Source organism: Procambarus clarkii, unplaced genomic scaffold (genome assembly GCF_040958095.1).
Source record: "Procambarus clarkii isolate CNS0578487 unplaced genomic scaffold, FALCON_Pclarkii_2.0 HiC_scaffold_432, whole genome shotgun sequence".
Taxonomy (NCBI): Eukaryota; Metazoa; Arthropoda; class Malacostraca; order Decapoda; family Cambaridae; genus Procambarus; species Procambarus clarkii.
In genome coordinates, this window is record NW_027189465.1 from 1 (window position 1) to 19,691 (window position 19,691).

At 38.6% G+C, this 19,691-nt stretch overlaps 1 long non-coding RNA gene across 1 annotated transcript; it reads right to left on the minus strand.

Moving 5' to 3' along the window:
• Nucleotides 1-6,782: 6,782 nt before the first annotated feature.
• Nucleotides 6,783-12,111, minus strand: LOC138361509 (uncharacterized). Its single transcript, XR_011226996.1, has 5 exons — nt 11,496-12,111; nt 10,298-10,375; nt 8,340-8,499; nt 7,379-7,485; nt 6,783-6,926 (listed from the first exon to the last, which is right to left on the minus strand). It is a non-coding gene; the product is annotated as an uncharacterized lncRNA (long non-coding RNA).
• Between the last annotated feature and the right edge of the window lie 7,580 nt (nt 12,112-19,691).

Below are 19,691 nucleotides of genomic sequence, written 5' to 3' on the forward strand. Positions count from 1 at the left end.
TAATACTGGAGAAGGGAGGCCAGGGGTGTACTACTGGGGAAGGGTGGCCAGGGGTGTAATACTGGAGAAGGGTGGCCAGGGGTGTAATACTGGAGAAGGGAGGGCAGGGGTGTAATACTGGGGAAGGTTGGCCAGGGGTGTAATATTGGGGAAAGGGTGGCCAGGGGTGTAATACTGGGGAAGGGTGGCCAGGGGTGTAATAATGGGGAAGGGTGGCCAGGGCTGTAATACTGGAGAAGGGAGGCCAGGGGTGTACTACTGGGAAAGGGTGGCCAGGGGTGTAATTCTGAGGAAGGGAGGCCAGGGGTGTAATACTGGGGAAGGGTTGGCCAGGGGTGTAATACTGAGGAAGGGTGGCCAGGGGTGTAATACTGGAGAAGGGTGGCCAGGGGTGTAATACTGGAGAAGGGAGACCAGGGGTGTAATACTGGGGAAGGGGTGGCCAGGGGTGTAATACTGAGGAAGGGTGGCCAGGAGTGTAATACTAGAGAAGGGTGGCCAGGGGTGTAATACTGGGGAAGGGTGGCCAGGGGTGTAATACTGGGGAAGGGTGGCCAGGGGTGTAATTCTGGGGAAGGGTGGCCAGGGGTGTAATACTGGGGTAGGGTGGCCAGGGGTGTAATACTGGAGAAGGGTGGCCAGGGGTGTAATACTGGGGAAGGGTGGCCAGGGGTGTAATACTGGGGAAGGGTGGCCAGGGGTGTAATACTGGGGAAGGGTGGCCAAGGGTGTAATACTGGGGAAGGGTGGCCAGGGGTGTAATACTGGGGAAGGGTGGCCAGGGGTGTAATACTGGGGAAGGGTGGCCAGGGGTGTAATACTGGGGAAGGGTTGCCAGGGGTGTAATACTGGGGAAGGGTGGCCAGGGGTGTAATACTGGGGAAGGGTGGCCAGGGGTGTAATACTAGGGAAGGGTGGCCAGGGGTGTAAAACTGGGGAAGGGTGGCCAGGGGTGTAAAACTGGGGAAGGGTGGCCAGGGGTGTAATACTAGAGAAGGGAGGGCAGGGGTGTAATACTGGGAAAGGGTGGCCAGGGGTGTAATACTGGAGAAGGGTGGCCAGGGGTGTAATACTGGAGAAGGGTGGCCAGGGGTGTAATACTGGGGAAGGGTGGCCAGGGGTGTAGTACTGGAGAAGGGTGGCCAGGGGTGTAATACTGGGGAAGGGTGGCCAGGGGTGTAATACTGGAGAAGGGTGGCCAGGGGTGTAATACTGGAGAAGGGTGGCCAGGGGTGTAATACTGGAGAAGGGTGGCCAGGGGTGTATACTGGGAAGGGTGGCCAGGGGTGTAATATTGGGGAAGGGTGGCCAGGGGTGTATACTGGGAAGGGTGGCCAGGGGTGTAATATTGGGGAAGGGTGGCCAGGGGTGTAATACTGGGGAAGGGTGGCCAGGGGTGTAATACTGGGGAAGGGTGGCCAGGGGTGTAATACTGGAGAAGGGTGGCCAGGGGTGTAATACTGGGGAGGGGTGGCCAGGGGTGTAATACTGGGGAAGGGTGGCCAGGGGTGTAATACTGGAGAAGGGTGGCCAGGGGTGTAATACTGGGGAAGGGTGGCCAGGGGTGTAATACTGGGGAAGGGTGGCCAGGGGTGTAATACTGGAGAAGGGTGGCAAGGGGTGTAATACTGGAGAAGGGTGGCCAGGGGTGTTATACTGGAGAAGGGTGGCCAGGTGTGTAATACTGGGGAAGGGTGGCCAGGGGTGTAATACTGGGGAAGGGTGGCCAGGGGTGTAATACTGGAGAAGGGTGGCCAGGGGTGTAATACTGGAGAAGGGTGGCCAGGGGTGTAATACTGGGGAAGGGTGGCCAGGGGTGTAATACTGGAGAAGGGTGGCCAGGGGTGTAATACTGGGGAAGGGTGGCCAGGGGTGTAATACTGGAGAAGGGAGGCCAGGGGTGTAATACTGGGGAAGGGTGGCCAGGGGTGTAATACTGGAGATGGGTGGCCAGGGGTGTAATACTGGGGAAGGGTGGCCAGGGGTGTAATACTGGGGAAGGGTGGCCAGGGGTGTAATACTGGGGAAGGGTGGCCAGGGGTGTAATACTGGGGAAGAGTGGCCAGGGGTGTAATAATGGGGAAGGGTGGCCAGGGGTGTAATACTGGGGAAGGGTGGCCAGGGGTGTAATACTGGGGAAGGGTGGCCAGGGGTGTAATACTGGGGAAGGGAGGCAAGGGGTGTAGTACTGGGGAAGGGAGGCCTGCCCAGCAAACAATTTTAGGTTGCCACAACATATCTGGAAAGTATTTGAAAGTATTGGAAACGTTTGTTTTATCGTATCAGATACGATATTGTGTGTGGACTTAAATAGGTTTCCAAAACTTGTAACCAAGACATATGTATCTAACACTAATTTGAGATGTTGTGGCAACTTACACTCCTAACATGAGTCATTCATAATCCATTCATACACCAATATGAATCTCTTGTGAAAGGTTTGAGCCTTATCTGAACCCTTTTCACATCTTTGTGTTTAAAGTTAAATTTCTTGAAATTAAATTATATTATTTTATATTATATTATATTATTTTTATTATATTTTATTTTATAATTTATTATTATTTTTCTTATATTTTTTATATTATATTAGTGTTTTCAATTTAAATATTAAAACCAATTTAAGGGTAAAAAAATCAAATAATTTATATTTCTTTTATTATTTACTAACAAATCAGCAAAAATACAAAAACATATGACCTATATAATTATATATATAATATATATATAAATAATTTATAATATATATATATATATATATATATATATATATATATATATATATATATATTAGTGTAATACATAAGAATGTAGTGTAATAGTATATATATTATATATATATATATATTTATATATAAATAATATATTTATATATAAATAATATATTTATATATAAATAATATATTTATATATAAATAATATATATATATATATAAATAATATATATATATATATAAATAATATATATATAAATAATATATATATATAAATAATATATATATGATAACCATCTTTGTAACCTATATGTAACTCCCTCTTTGTAACAAAGTTCAAATAAAGCAAATATATGTGTACATACAAAAGAATGGGGGTGGTAGAAGATAATATTAGTGTTTAGTGAGTGACCACAAGGTCTCCTCTGAATACTTTTTATTTTCTTCTCCGAGGCTATGGGTCCCCACATTGGCACCAGAGGTCTTCCTCACAAACTTTTTATATAATATATATATATATAAATATTATATATATAAAGGTAAAACTAGCTAGTTATACGTAGATATATGATATATATATATATATATATATATAAATATATATATATATATAAATATATATATATATATATATATAAATATATATATATATATATAAATATATATATATATATATATAAATATATATATATAAATATAAATATATATATATATATAAATATATATATATATATATATATATATATATATAAATATAAATATATATATATATATATATATATATATATAAATATATATATATATATATATATATATATATATATATAAATATATATATATATATATATATATATATATATATATATATATATATATATATATATATATATATATATATATATATATATATATATAAATATATATATATATATATATATATATATAAATATATAAATATATATATATATATATATAAATATATATATATATATATATATAAATATATATATATATATATATATATATATAAATATATATATATATATATATATATATATATATATATAAATATATATATATATATATATATAAATATATATATATATATATATATATATATATAAATATATATATATATATATATAAATATATATATATATATATATATATATATATAAATATATATATATATAAATATATATATATATATATAAATATATATATATATATATATAAATATATATATATATAAATATATATATATATAAATATATATATATATAAATATATATATATATAAATATATATATATATATATATAAATATATATATATATATAAATATATATATATATATATAAATATATATATATATATAAATATATATATATATATAAATATATATATATATATAAATATATATAAATATATATATATATATAAATATATATATATATATATAAATATATATATATATATATAAATATATATATATATATATATATATATATATATATATATATATATATATATATATATAAATATATATATATATATATATATATATATATATATATATATATAAATATATATATATATATATATATATATATATATATATATAAATATATATATATATATATATATGAATATATATATATATATATATATATATATATATAAATATATATATATATATATATATATATATATATATATATATATATATATATATAAATATATATATATATATATAAATATATATATATATAAATATATATATATATAAATATATATTAGTATATTTTGGTAGCAGTCTTTCCTGTAGACATATTTTATTAAATATGACCGAAAAAGTAAGATTAATAATTCTAACACGAATTTTCTCAATCTTTCGTACATTATGCTTCACTGTTGGAGGTAAATCAAAAATCACTTCTCCAAAATTCATTTTTATTTCTAGTCTGACGCGACTCGGGCGCGTTTCGTAAAACTTATTACATTTTTAAAGACTTCACAAATACACAACTGATTAGAACTTGCATTTCCCTGATTTTATATCTACTTTTGAGTGAGGTGGGAAGGGTGATGTGGCATTACATTTGAGTGAGGTGGGAAGGATGATGTGGCATTAGAGGATATTAATAGGGTATTAAAAGTATCAACACAAGACAGAACACGAAACAATGGATATTGAATAGAAGTGTTTGTAGAAAGCCTATTGGTCCATATTTCTTGATGCTTCTATATTGGAGCGGAGTCTTGAGGTGGGTAGAATATAGTTGTGCAATAATTGGCTGTTGATTGCTGGTGTTGACTTCTTGATGTGTAGTGCCTCGCAAACGTCAAGCCGCCTGCTATCGCTGTATCTATCGATGATTTCTGTGTTGTTTACTAGGATTTCTCTGGCGATGGTTTGGTTATGGGAAGAGATTATATGTTCCTTAATGGAGCCCTGTTGTTTATGCATCGTTAAACGCCTAGAAAGAGATGTTGTTGTCTTGCCTATATACTGGGTTTTTTGGAGCTTACAGTCCCCAAGTGGGCATTTGAATGGAAGTGGGCTCAGAATGGAAGCAAGTCGACGAAGAACTCTGTAGGGTAAGGCAGGTTCTAGTCAATAACGGCTTCTCCAATGGTTTCATCGAAGACATCATAAGAAGGAAAGTGAAAAGCCATGCAACCTCTGAAGAGACAACTAACACAACACCTATACCCCCTATTAGACTATTTTACAGGAACTTCTTTTCCACAGCTCATAAAACAGAGGAAAGGGTCCTGAAAGATATTGTTAATAGAAACGTTATCCCTACAGACAAAAATCAGAGGATACAACTGACGATTTACTATAAAACCAGAAAAACGGCCAGCCTACTCATGAGAAACTCTCCAGACACGAAACAGAACGCTTTAAAAGAGACTAACGTCGTCTATGCCTTCAAATGCCCACTTGGGGACTGTAAGCTCCAAAAAACCCAGTATATAGGCAAGACAACAACATCTCTTTCTAGGCGTTTAACGATGCATAAACAACAGGGCTCCATTAAGGAACATATAATCTCTTCCCATAACCAAACCATCGCCAGAGAAATCCTAGTAAACAACACAGAAATCATCGATAGATACAGCGATAGCAGGCGGCTTGACGTTTGCGAGGCACTACACATCAAGAAGTCAACACCAGCAATCAACAGCCAATTATTGCACAACTATATTCTACCCACCTCAAGACTCCGCTCCAATATAGAAGCATCAAGAAATATGGACCAATAGGCTTTCTACAAACACTTCTATTCAATATCCATTGTTTCGTGTTCTGTCTTGTGTTGAGACTTTTAATACCCTATTAATATCCTCTAATGCCACATCATCCTTCCCACCTCACTCAAATGTAATGCCACATCACCCTTCCCACCTCACTCAAAAGTAGATATAAAATCAGGGAAATGCAAGTTCTAATCAGTTGTGTATTTGTGAAGTCTTTGAAAATGTAATAAGTTTTACGAAACGCGCCCGTGTCGCGTCAGACTAGAAATAAAAATGAATTTTGGAGAAGTGATTTTTGATTTACCTCCAACAGTGAAGCATAATGTACGAAAGATTGAGAAAATTCGTGTTAGAATTATTAATCTTACTTTTTCGGTCATATTTAATAAAATATAAATATATATATATATATAAATATATATATATATATATATAAATATATATATATATATATATATATATATATATATAAATATATATATATATATATATATATAAATATATATATATATATATAAATATATATATATATATATATAAATATATATATAAATATATATATATATATAAATATATATATAAATATATATATATATATATAAATATATATATATAAATATATATATATATATATATATATATAAATATATATATAAATATATATATATATATATATAAATATATATATATAAATATATATATATATAGGTTATATATATATATATATATATATATATATATATATATATATATATATATATATATATATATATATATATATTTTATTAATGATATATATACATATATTCACACAGAAACAAAGATTCTTCTATATAGACATTAGAGAAGATTCAGCGGTATGCCATGCACCAGGCTCTCCGCTATTTTCATTATTCGTCATATCCGACTCTGCTATGTGATGCACATGTATTCTTGCTTCACCACCCTGTAATGAAATATTGTTTGTTACTAATTGTTTTCAATAATACATTATTTTATTATATAATATTTAATTTATTAATTAAAAACCCTTTCCATATTATAGAAAAAAACTAAAACAAGAATCTATATAAAACTATAGAATAGAATAGACTAATAGAATAGAATATATATATCATATATATATTTATATAAATAAATATATATATATATAAATATATGTATATATATTTATATATATATATATATTATTATATCCTGTATTATTCCAGCCCATTATTAGAGATAGTAGCCACCTCTTATTTTGGTTTTCTTTCATTATTAGTGCTCAGAAAATTAAATATATCTACATATTTAGTCAAAATCAATTACATTATTTTATCTTATTCATAGCATAAATGTTCACAAAGATTACTAAAAAGAGATTGAATTAGACTACAGCAAATTGGCAAACTTTACCTTGTATCTGTTTCCACCGTGTTTGTTTGGGGCGTTCTTCAACATATCAGCAATACTTGTCTCAACATCTCTTTCAGTTGCATTAGTGTGGGTGTTGATACAGGCTTCTGGAAAGTTATAAGAATTAATTAATATATATAATTTTAATTCTTTTTGTCAGGAGACAAGAAGCCACAGAGTAATAACATTGTTGGCTTTTATTTAGGTGTTCCCCTGTTCTCCAGTCTTCCTCCGTCCCCTCGTCCCCTTTGTCCTCCCCAGCATTCTCCATTCCCCTGTCCCCTCGTCCTCCCCACCATTACCCTCTCCTCTGTTCCCTCGTCTTCCCCACCATCCCCCCTCTCGTCCTCCCCACCATTCTAAACTACCTCATCCCATGCATTCCATGATGGTCTGATACTTCCATCTGAAAATTGGGAACATCAAAAGATCTGACTTTCCCAATTTTCTGATGGGAACATCAAATGATCTGATATTCCCATCACTGAAAAATAAAAACATAAAAAAAATGATATGAAAAAATAGAAAATAAAATATACTCATGAAATGAACAGAATGGTTAACAACGCAGCTCAATTGCAATGCAATGTCACAATAACATTTAAATATACTTTAAGATATAATCTAGAAGAAAATAAGGATATTGAAACGGTTCATGAACTCTATTTCAATAAAGGACACTATGGGGAACTTTGAAAAATAGTTATTGAGTATAATTAGACAGACTTGTTGCTAGGCAGAGGAGTAATGAGATATATGGCAAATTTTGCAAAATATACAATGAAGGTACACAAACATTCATACCCAAACAAAGCAAAATGCTAGGTAAGAACAAAGCATTTGGCCCGTAGGAGAAAGGAGATACCCACAAGACTAGAATACAAGTCATTAACAAGCATGCAAGTATAATACATAATACATGCAGACATATATAATCCAAAAAAATGTCAAATTTACGTACTTATTATTACATTACAAATATCCAAGGTTTTGAAGACACGTTTCCTCTTGCGCCCAACGAGTGAATACTGAGACCAGACCCCATAGGTCCCTATCCTCCTCATCATTCGTCTCACTGTATCTCCACAGCTTGCACCGCCCATTTGAGACAGCGTCTGGACCTGTTAAAATAATGCATAAGCTGTAAGGTAATCTTTTAACCTCCAATATAACACACCTCTTTTAACCCAAAGTAGACATATTTCATTCCAGATTTTTGCTGAGTTTCTATGTACCTTTCAGAACTGATTAGTGTCCGAGCTGTTTTTGGTAAGTAGTCAATTCCCATTTGCCTCAAAATTTTTAATAATTCATCAACAGCATTGTGTGTAACACCATTCTTGTTTACCCACTGAATTAATAAATTCTGTGGGTAAACAAGTGAATGATGATTATCATGGTCATCATTCTCCTCCTCACTTTGAGAATTAGATAATACATCATGAATATCAGTAAGATTCATGTGTAAATCATCAATTTCAGAGCCTAATCCATACTCTTGATTTGACTCGGCTTCAAAAGAACTAATGTCATTGTCTGACGACTCAATCTCTGAACTTGATGCTGCCTCAGTAAGATTAATGGGTTCACTAGTGTGTACAGCTGTATTTGGATGCATTTTGTGTATACGTTTTAGCCTTCTTGATACTTGCATCCATCTGTTGTTGTATTGGAGTCGCTTTTTCGCTTATACTCGTACATTCTGTTAAAGAGTGTCAAATTTCTACATTAGACTACCATATTACCTATATTATTGTTAATAATGTATTGACAGATGCAATATGTATTAAAATTCTAAAAATAAGTCATTCATTATATACAATGTGTGATAATTAAAGCTGGTGCATATAACATCCTTGTCAGGCACATGCAAAAGTGAACACTTCCAGAATTGGAGACATGCAGAAATGTAACATATGGAAATAGAGGCATGCCAAAACAAAGACATGCATAAATTCAAATTCTTATCGAAATAATTTCTAGTGATTATTATATAAATTATTCCATCAGTACTAGATCAAATATTCAATACCATCCTCCCATTGGAAAGAGTAATCATGTCCTGTTGGACATTAATTATATGTTGAGATATAATCTAAAAGAAAATAGGGACATTGAAATTGTTGTTAAACTCTATTTCAATAAAGGACACTATAGGGAACCTAGAACCCTGTATTACAAGTGTAAGTGATAATTTTGGAAAATTTAATTAAAGCTAATTGTGTAGGACACCTGGAGATATGGTGCCCATATCTAAAGAATCACATCAACTGGTAAAGGTATAGACTTGCCAATAAGTGGCTCCCAGGTTAGAGGCATAAAATGCCAAAACTAGATGGTAGAATAAAAAGAAGATATTGTAAAAGGTAACCAAACAAAGATGCCACAGAAATATTAGAAAATTAACTTTCGCAAGCAGCGTGGTAGACATGGTTGGAACAAGTTAGGTGAGAGGGTGGTGGAGGCCAAAACCATAATCATAATCATCTGTATCAAACCTTATTACAGGTAAAACCAGTAGGCAGTCTACTGTATTTTATCAAACCGTTATTAGTATAATAGATCTCGTAATAATTTTGCAAAAAATAATGGCATTTACTATTTTTAAAAGATTATTAGCAAATTTACAGAAATGGTGCATTCGGAAGACAAAACCAATTTTTCACTTTTGACAATTGAGCACCTGCTACATCCAGATTCTAGGGAGGAAAGGAAGGACGATCTTACTGAATCCCATAGCCTCTCCGAGGCACAAACCAGGCTTTTACATAACCCCCCCCCCCCCCCTGCACCCGAGCTTTTTAAAATAGTAAATGCCACTATTTTTGCAAAATTATTACGAGATCTATTATTCTAGAGAATAATGCATATAAATGCATATATGCATATAAATACAAAAGTAAATGTAAATAATTTTACCTTGCACCTAGATCCACCAAGCCTGTATGGCGCGCGTTTCAGTACTTCAGAAATCTAGAACTATCTTGAATCTCTAATCTGCAATGAAACAATACATATTATTGCACTTACCAAAACATGGATGAATGTAGAAAATACAGAACTATTAGCTGAATATCAAATAAATAGATTTAATGTATTTCACACAGATAGATATATTAGATATTATATTATATTCCTTTCCTCCCTAGAATCTGGATGTAGCAGGTGCTCAATTGTCAAAAGTGAAAAATTTGGTTTATTTAACATACACGCCATAGACCGGCTTGGGAAAAAAAGTTCGTAAAACCCAGGGGCCATAGACCGGCTTGGGAAAAAAAGTTCGTAAAACCCAGGGGCCATAGACCGGCTATGAAAGAAAATTTGAGAAAACCCTGGGGCCATAGAACGGCTATTTAATCCCCTTGAACGGACCTGTGCATGGACCACTGAGGCATAAAAAAAAACACGGGCCATAGACCGGCTTGGGAAAAAGAAGTTCGTAAAACCCTGGGGCCATAGAACGGCTATTTAATCCCCTTGAACGGACATGTGCATGGACCACTGAGGCATCGAAAAAAAACATGGGCCATAGACCGGCTTGGGAAAAAAAGCTAGGTTAGGCTAGGTAAAAAAGAAAGGAGCTAGGTTAGACTATGTATGTTTAAATCTCTGATTTAAACAGAGCCAGTGTTCAGTCAAATAACTGAATTTATCAAATCTTATCCTTGTATAATATACAAGCTGATGTGAGATCCCTGTCTACAGGTGGACTGGAACTATTATCCAGTAGGCAGTCTACTGTATTTTATCAAATCGTTATTAGTATAATAGATCTCGTAATAATTTTGCAAAAATAATGGCATTTACTATTTTTAAAAGATTATTAGCAAATTTACAGAAATGGTGCATTCGGAAGACAAAACCAATTTTTCACTTTTGACAATTGAGCACCTGCTACATCCAGATTCTAGGGAGGAAAGGAAGGACGATCTTACTGGATCCCATAGCCTCTCCGAGGCACAAACCAGGCTTTTACATAACCCCCCCCCCCCCTGCACCCGAGCTTTTTAAAATAGTAAATGCCACTATTTTTGCAAAATTATTACGAGATCTATTATTCTAGAGAATAATGCATATAAATGCATATAAATACAAAAGTAAATGTAAATAATTTTACCTTGCACCTAGATCCACCAAGCCTGTATGGCGCGCGTTTCAGTACTTCGGAAATCTAGAACTATCTTGAATCTCTAATCTGCAATGAAACAATACATATTATTGCACTTACCAAAACATGGATGAATGTAGAAAATACAGAACTATTAGCTGAATATCAAATAAATGGATTTAATCTATTTCACACAGATAGATATATTAGATATTATATTATATTCCTTTCCTCCCTAGAATCTGGATGTAGCAGGTGCTCAATTGTCAAAAGTGAAAAATTTGGTTTATTTAACATACACGCCATAGACCGGCTTGGGAAAAAAAGTTCGTAAAACCCAGGGGCCATAGACCGGCTTGGGAAAAAAAGTTTGTAAAACCCAGTGGCCATAGACCGGCTATGAAAGAAAATTTGAGAAAACCCTGGGGCCATAGAACGGCTATTTAATCCCCTTGAACGGACCTGTGCATGGACCACTGAGGCATAAAATAAAACACGGGCCATAGACCGGCTTGGGAAAAAGAAGTTCGTAAAACCCTGGGGCCATAGAACGGCTATTTAATCCCCTTGAACGGACAAGTGCATGGACCACTGAGGCATCGAAAAAAAACATGGGCCATAGACCGGCTTGGGAAAAAAAGCTAGGTTAGGCTAGGTAAAAAAGAAAGGAGCTAGGTTAGACTATGTATGTTTAAATCTCTGATTTAAACAGAGCCAGTGTTCAGTCAAATAACTGAATTTATCAAATCTTATCCTTGTATAATATACAAGCTGATGTGAGATCCCTGTCTACAGGTGGACTGGAACTTCTATCAACTAATCCATACATCAAACCTGTCCCTTACAGCCCACAATCTATCATTAGGAAAACCATGTGAGAAATCTTTAAGGAATTCTGATAAAGAAAGAGATCTAGGGGTGGTTCTAAATAGAAAACTATCACCTGAGGACCACATAAAGAACATTGTGTGAGGAGCCTATGCCATGCATTCCAACTTCAACAGCATGTTGTGGGGTGCCGATATTGTGTGCCATCACATGTAAACCAATCAAGCCCACAAATACGTCAACATGGACCAGCATTACACCGTCTAACATACTCTGTCAGATGTAACAACTAAATTTGTGAATTCAAGACCTAATCTATTGCATAACACAGTGTTAGTACGAGAAAAACATTACTTACATTCGAAGCCGTGTTTTAAAATGGCGCGGACCTTGGTCTACTGACGCTCCACACTGTGTGTTCGTTTGCGTATGATGAACGTGTGACAATTTACTACAACAATTATTTAATTATTCTTATTCTTTATTTTACTATTTTTAGGGTACATGAAATTTCCAAATTATTTGCACACAATAATATAATTGCATTGTCATAACCTTTATATATTACGGAAAATACGATGACATGAACGAAGTCAAAGTGAAGTTGAAGTCAAAGTCATTCGCCGAACGTATTAGTCATTTTTTTTCTCCCAAACGATAAGGGATAACAAATCCACAGAGCATATAAGTGTAGAGTAAAGTCAATTTTATTCAGGAAAGTACATACATAGTTGATTTACAAACATAATGTTGGATTTATAGATAGAGCTAGTGCATACAATACCTAAAGCCAATATAGTAGGCATATAGCATTTCAGGCAACCGGGCAGTATATATGGACCCCTTACTCAAATCTCTGAATATGTTAGATATTAAGTCCCTGCACATACTCTCATGTGTATTTTATATATATAAAACGCTGCACTGTAATGTCAATCCTGACCCTAAAAGCTTCCTAGAAGGTTGTAACAGATCCCATGAGCACCACACCAGAAACAAATACCTGTAGGTGTGTACTGATGGTGCCTTATAGTGTGTACTCGTACCTTATGGTGTGTACTGGGGCCTTATGGTGTATACTGGTGCTTTATGGTGTGTACTGGTGCCTTATGGTGTGTTCTAGTGCCTTATGGTGCGTACTGGTGCCGTATGGAGTGTACTGGTGCCTTATGGTGTGTACTGGTGCATTATTGTGTGTACTGGTGCCTTATTGTGTACTGGTGCCTTATGGTGTGTACTGGTGCATTATGGTGTGTACTGGTGCATTATGGTGTGTACTGGTGCATTATGGTGTGTACTGGTGCCTTATGGTGTGTGTTCTGGTGCCTTATGGTGTGTACTGGTGCATTATGGTGTGTATAATGCACACTTTAGTGCGCGCGGCACTAGCTGGAAAAACAAGCGGGTTGTGCTCAAGCGTAAACACAAAAAAGTTTATAATCTTTTCACGCTGCTAACCTCAATTCTCGAGCTACGTTTTTCATTTTGGTATCAATGCGTTGGCAATAAAATTCTCTACAAGATCATATGCATAAAATGTCACCGAAGCATTTGGTATCCCACCACGAAGTAAATAAACACGAAGATGACTCGCCGTGACACCCAAACAGGAAGTAAATGTTCATACTCTTTCGTTTGTTGCCAGCCTCACAGTCATCCTACAGCGCTCATTTTGATATCACTGAACTCACAATAAAATTCCCCACCCAGACATATGCCTATCAATGTCTAATTATGGTATCGGGTGACCCGCACGAGTGTGGGAACTGGGCGAAGCATTAGCCGTGATTTCAGCAGGGACGACACTGGTGTGATGCAGGGCTTTGAATGTTTATACTGATTTCACTGTCCTGACATTATTTCTGGAGCTACGTATTTCATTTTTATAGCAATGTGTTCGCAATAGAAAGTTCTATAAGAACATGGGTAGAGTTGGCCAACACAGCGTCAAATAAATTTGCGGCGAATAAAATCTTACGCGTGTTTGTACCCGTGAGCGTCAAAAGTTTTTACTTTGCTCATGTTTTTCAAGTTTATACTTGTTTCACTCCGTTTTTTTTTGTATAGTGTTCGGAATAAAATTCCCTACACAGACATATGCATATCAAATACAATTCCTTGGAATTCACAGCTGTAGAGATGACGGAAAACACACAACTGGAACCCGCTCTTGACACTCCAACTCACACCCGCAACACCCACAAAAAAAGTTTCTCTTGTTTCATGTATACTTACTTTAGTTTTCGTGCTACAGTTCTCATTTAGGTATCAAAATATTCCTAAGAAAATAGACTACAATACTGAAACAATCTAAGACAATTATGTGTACTTACCAAAGCAAAGACGATTGTAGTAAAATAAGTTGAGCATTTTATCTCCACTCCACCTCCTTCAGGTACTGATTCCTGAAGTTGCTCAACAGATGTTCCTAGGTGGAGTGAAGCTGATGTAGGTGGTTATTTCTTGTCCACCCAATACACCCTTTTCCTGTGATAAGTGGTGTAACAAGGTATGACGCAAAGTGGAACATCGCATGTCTTGCACGCTATACCAGTTTCCTTCCTGATACCCGACTTTGAACACACTTCACACCTGCGACGTTTGGGGATTTTTACCAGCTCATGTTTCAATTTATAGTTCAGGCGAGTCTCTGCTATAACAACACGTCGCTGTTGTCTCTTGGTTGGCAATAAACTACTGTCTGAATCGTCGCTCTCACTATTGTTTTCAAACACTAATGTGGAATATGAATTATCTTCATCAGATTCAGCTTCAGCACTAGGTGTAGACGTGAAGAGAGGGCGCCTCACACCCGACGGGCCAGGTGTTGACGGGTCAGCAGCAGGATACACAGGACCAGTGTCATGATTTATGTCTGGAGCATGAACTAGATGTGGAGATGGTGTAGTTGTTGCAGGCCACTCTGCCTTGTCAAATTTCAATAAAGACCAAATAGCAACTTCATGGAACTAGAGCAGAGTTAGTTTCCTTCGATCATCTGTGTTGGCCTTGTACAATGCATGTACAATGCATTGAGTAAAGACCAAATAGCAACTTCATGGAACTAGAGCAGAGTTAGTTTCCTTCGATCATCTGTGTTGGCCTTGTACAATGCAACCACAAGTTGACATTGAATGTGAATTAACAATGAGACAAGTAAGATTTATACTAATACATTTATACTAACTCTGTTGAGCGTTGACCATTTATACATCAAATCTGTTGATGTGAGCACTTTAGTTTAGTCTGCCGTTTAAAGAAAAAAAGAGCATATCAATGGTATATCACAGAAAACGAATTTATCATAAACTCATGTATTTGTCTTATCATATTGAACTGCATTCATATTTTTAATATATAACAATATGAATATACAAATTTCTGTAAATCCCCTACCTTGTTGGAATCTGTGGAAATGAATGAGCAAATGTGCTGGCTGAAGGCGCTGAAGGAAACCACATTGGTTTCATTTTGGATACAAATGTCCATGGAAATTCAAAATGGAAACTAATTATATAGTTGAACCTGCAGAGACGAGTTTAAGAATCTGTGTTGAGAGTGATGGACACAGCCTTCACAATTATACTTCAGAGAATGTAAACATCTAAGAGTCATTAGAAATATGTGTAGAATAATAAACCCTACATTGTTTGAGTTAGGGAAAACACCATTTGTGATATATAGATACTATAGCTGTTCCTAAAGATTCACCCTTTTTTGCACCAGCAAGATAACATATAAGATTTTAAGAGTTGACGAATGTTAATATTCTTGTTTGATAAACTGTGAACTTGAGACATAGTTAATAAGAACATATTAACACAACAAAATGTTTTCATAATCTTTAACACCACTTTCCAGCAACTTATATAATTTATATAAATTATTTTAGAGAATAATACATAAATTATATATTTAAACATGATATAGTGTTTAGTGGAATGTATAAGGAGTCAAATTGTGTTAAAAAGAGCAATTTTTAGAAAATTTGGAAAAATACTTTTTTCTGTTCAAATTATAACTAAATGGATTTTAAAGGTTTCACTCAGCCAATATATATCATTCACAATTTATTAATGAATTTTACAAAAAAACACCATAAATTTTATATTTAAACATGTAAAAACTATTTGTTTTACATTTGGAAGAAAATAATTGTAGAAAAACAATTTATAATTAAACCTTTGTGTTTGGATTTTTTGAGTAAAAGTTTCTCAAAGGCTTTCCTGCACCATTCTCAATGCAAATCATTCCCACACCTATGGCAAGAGATAGGCGAACGTTGTGTAGATGATTTGTGTTTGCTGGGTGGGGTGTAATACTGGGGAAGGGTGGCCAGGGGTGTAATACTGGGGAAGGGAGGCCAGGGGTGTAATACTGGGGAAGGGTGGCCAGGGGTGTAATACTGGGGAAGGGTGGCCAGGGGTGTAATACTGGGGAAGGGTGGCCAGGGGTGTAATACTGGAGAAAGGAGGCCAGGGGTGTAATACTGGGGAAGGGTGGCCAGGGGTGTAATACTGGAGAAGGGTGGCTAGGGGTGTAATACTAGGGAAGGGTGGCCACGGGTGTAATAATGGGGAAGGGTGGCCAGGGGTGTAATACTGGAGAAGGGTGGCTAGGGGTGTAATACTAGGGAAGGGTGGCCACGGGTGTAATAATGGGGAAGGTTGGCCACGGGTGTAATAATGGGGAAGGGTGGCCAGGGCTGTAATACTGGAGAAGGGAGGCCAGGGGTGTAATACAGGGGAAGGGTGGCCAGGGGTGTAATACTGGAGAAGGGTGGCCAGGGGTGTAATATTGGGGAAGGGTGGCCAGGGCTGTAATACTGGAGAAGGGAGGCCAGGGGTGTAATACTGGGTAAGGGTGGCCAGGGGTGTAATACTGGAGAAGGGTGGACAGGGGTGTAATACTGGAGAAGGGAGGCCAGGGGTGTAATACTGGGAAAGGGTGGCCAGGGGTGTAATTCTGAGGAAGGGAGGCCAGGGGTGTAATACTGGGGAAGGGTTGGCCAGGGGTGTAATACTGAGGAAGGGTGGCCAGGGGTGTAATACTGGAGAAGGGTTGCCAGGGGTGTAATACTGGAGAAGGGAGGCCAGGGGTGTAATACTGGGGAAGGGGTGGCCAGGGGTGTAATACTGAGGAAGGGTGGCCAGGGGTGTAATACTAGAGAAGGGTGGCCAGGGGTGTAATACTGGGGAAGGATGGCCAGGGGTGTAATACTGGGGAAGGGTGGCCAGGATTGTAATTCTGGGGAAGGGTGGCCAGGCGTGTAATACTGGGGTAGGGTGGCCAGGGGTGTAATACTGGAGAAGGGTGGCCTGGGGTGTAATACTGGGGAAGGGTGGCCAGGGGTGTAACACTGGGGAAGGGTGGCCAGGGGTGTAATACTGGGGAAGGGTGGCCAGGGGTGTAATACTGGGGAAGGGTGGCCAGGGGTGTAATACTGTTGAAGGGTGGCCAGGGGTGTAATATTGGGGAAGGGTGGCCAGGGGTGTAATACTGGGGAAGGGTGGCCAGGGGTGTAATACTGGGGAAGGGTGGCCAGGGGTGTAATACTGGGGAAGGGTAGGCCAGGGGTGTAATACTGGGGAAGGGTGGCCAGGGGTGTAATATTGGGGAAGGGTGGCCAGGGGTGTAATACTGGGGAAGGGTGGCCAGGGGTGTAATACTGAGGAAGGGTGGCCAGGGGTGTAATACTGGGGAAGAGTGGCCAGGGGTGTAATACTGGGGAAGGGAGGCCAGGGGTGTAATACTGGGGAAGGGTGGCCAGGGGTGTAATACTGGGGAAGGGTGGCCAGGGGTGTAATTCTGGGGAAGGGTGGCCAGGGGTGTAATACTGGGGAAAGGGTGACCAGAGGGTGTAATACTGGGGAAGGGTGGCCAGGGGTGTAATACTGGGGAAGGGTGGCCAGGGGTGTAATACTGGGGAAGGGTGGCCAGGGGTGTAATACTGGGAAGGGTGGCCAGGGGTGTAATACTGGGGAAGGGTGGCCAGGGGTGTAATACTGGGGAAGGGTGGCCAGGGGTGTAATACTGGGGAAGGGTGGCCAGGGGTGTAATACTGGGGAAGGGTGGCCAGGGGTGTAATACTGGGGAAGGGTGGCCAGGGGTGTAATACTGGGAGAAGGGTGCCAGGGGTGTAATACTGGGGAAGGGTGGCCAGGGTGTAATACTGGGAAGGGTGGCCAGGGGTGTAATACTGGGAGAAGGGTGGCCAGGGGTGTAATACTGGGGAAGGGTGGCCAGGGGTGTAATACTGGGGAAGGGTGGCCAGGGGTGTAATACTGGAGAAGGGTGGCCAGGGGTGTAATACTGGAGAAGGGTGGCCAGGGGTGTAATACTGGGGAAGGGTGGCCAGGGGTGTAATACTGGGGAAGGGTGGCCAGGGGTGTAATACTGGGAAGGGTGGCCAGGGGTGTAATACTGGGGAAGGGTGGCCAGGGGTGTAATACTGGGGAAGGGTGGCCAGGGGTGTAATACTGGGGAAGGGTGGCCAGGGGTGTAATACTGGGAAGGGTGGCCAGGGGTGTAATACTGGGGAAGGGTGGCCAGGGGGTGTAATACTGGAGAAGGGTGGCCAGGGGTGTAATACTGGGGAAGGGAGGCCAGGGGTGTAATACTGGGGAAGGGTGCCAGGGGTGTAATACTGGAGAAGGGTGGCCAGGGGTGTAATACTGGGAAGGGTGGCCAGGGGTGTAATACTGGAGAAGGGTGGCCAGGGGTGTAATACTGGAGAAGGGTGGCCAGGGGTGTAATACTGGGGAAGGGTGGCCAGGGGTGTAATACTGGGGAAGGGTGGCCAGGGGGTGTAATACTGGGGAAGGGTGGCCAGGGTGTAATACTGGGGAAGGGTGGCCAGGGGTGTAATTACTGGGAAGGGTGGCCAGGGGTGTAATACTGGGGAAGGGTGGCCAGGGGTGTAATACTGGAGGAAGGGTGGCCAGGGGTGTAATACTGGGAGAAGGGTGGCCAGGGTGTAATACTGGGGAAGGGTGGCCAGGGGTGTAATACTGGGGAAGGGTGGCCAGGGGTGTAATACTGGAGAAGGGTGGCCAGGGGTGTAATACTGGGAAGGGTGGCCAGGGGTGTAATACTGGGGAAGGGTGGCCAGGGGTGTAATACTGGGGAAGGGTGCCAGGGGTGTAATACTGGGGAAGGGTGGCCAGGGGTGTAATACTGGGGAAGGGTGGCCAGGGGTGTAAATACTGGGGAAGGGTGGCCAGGGGTGTAATACTGGGGAAGGGTGGCCAGGGGTGTAATACTGGGGAAGGGTGGCCAGGGGTGTAATACTGGGGAAGGGTGGCCAGGGGTGTAATACTGGGGAAGGGTGGCCAGGGGTGTAATACTGGGGAAGGGTGGCCAGGGGTGTAATACTGG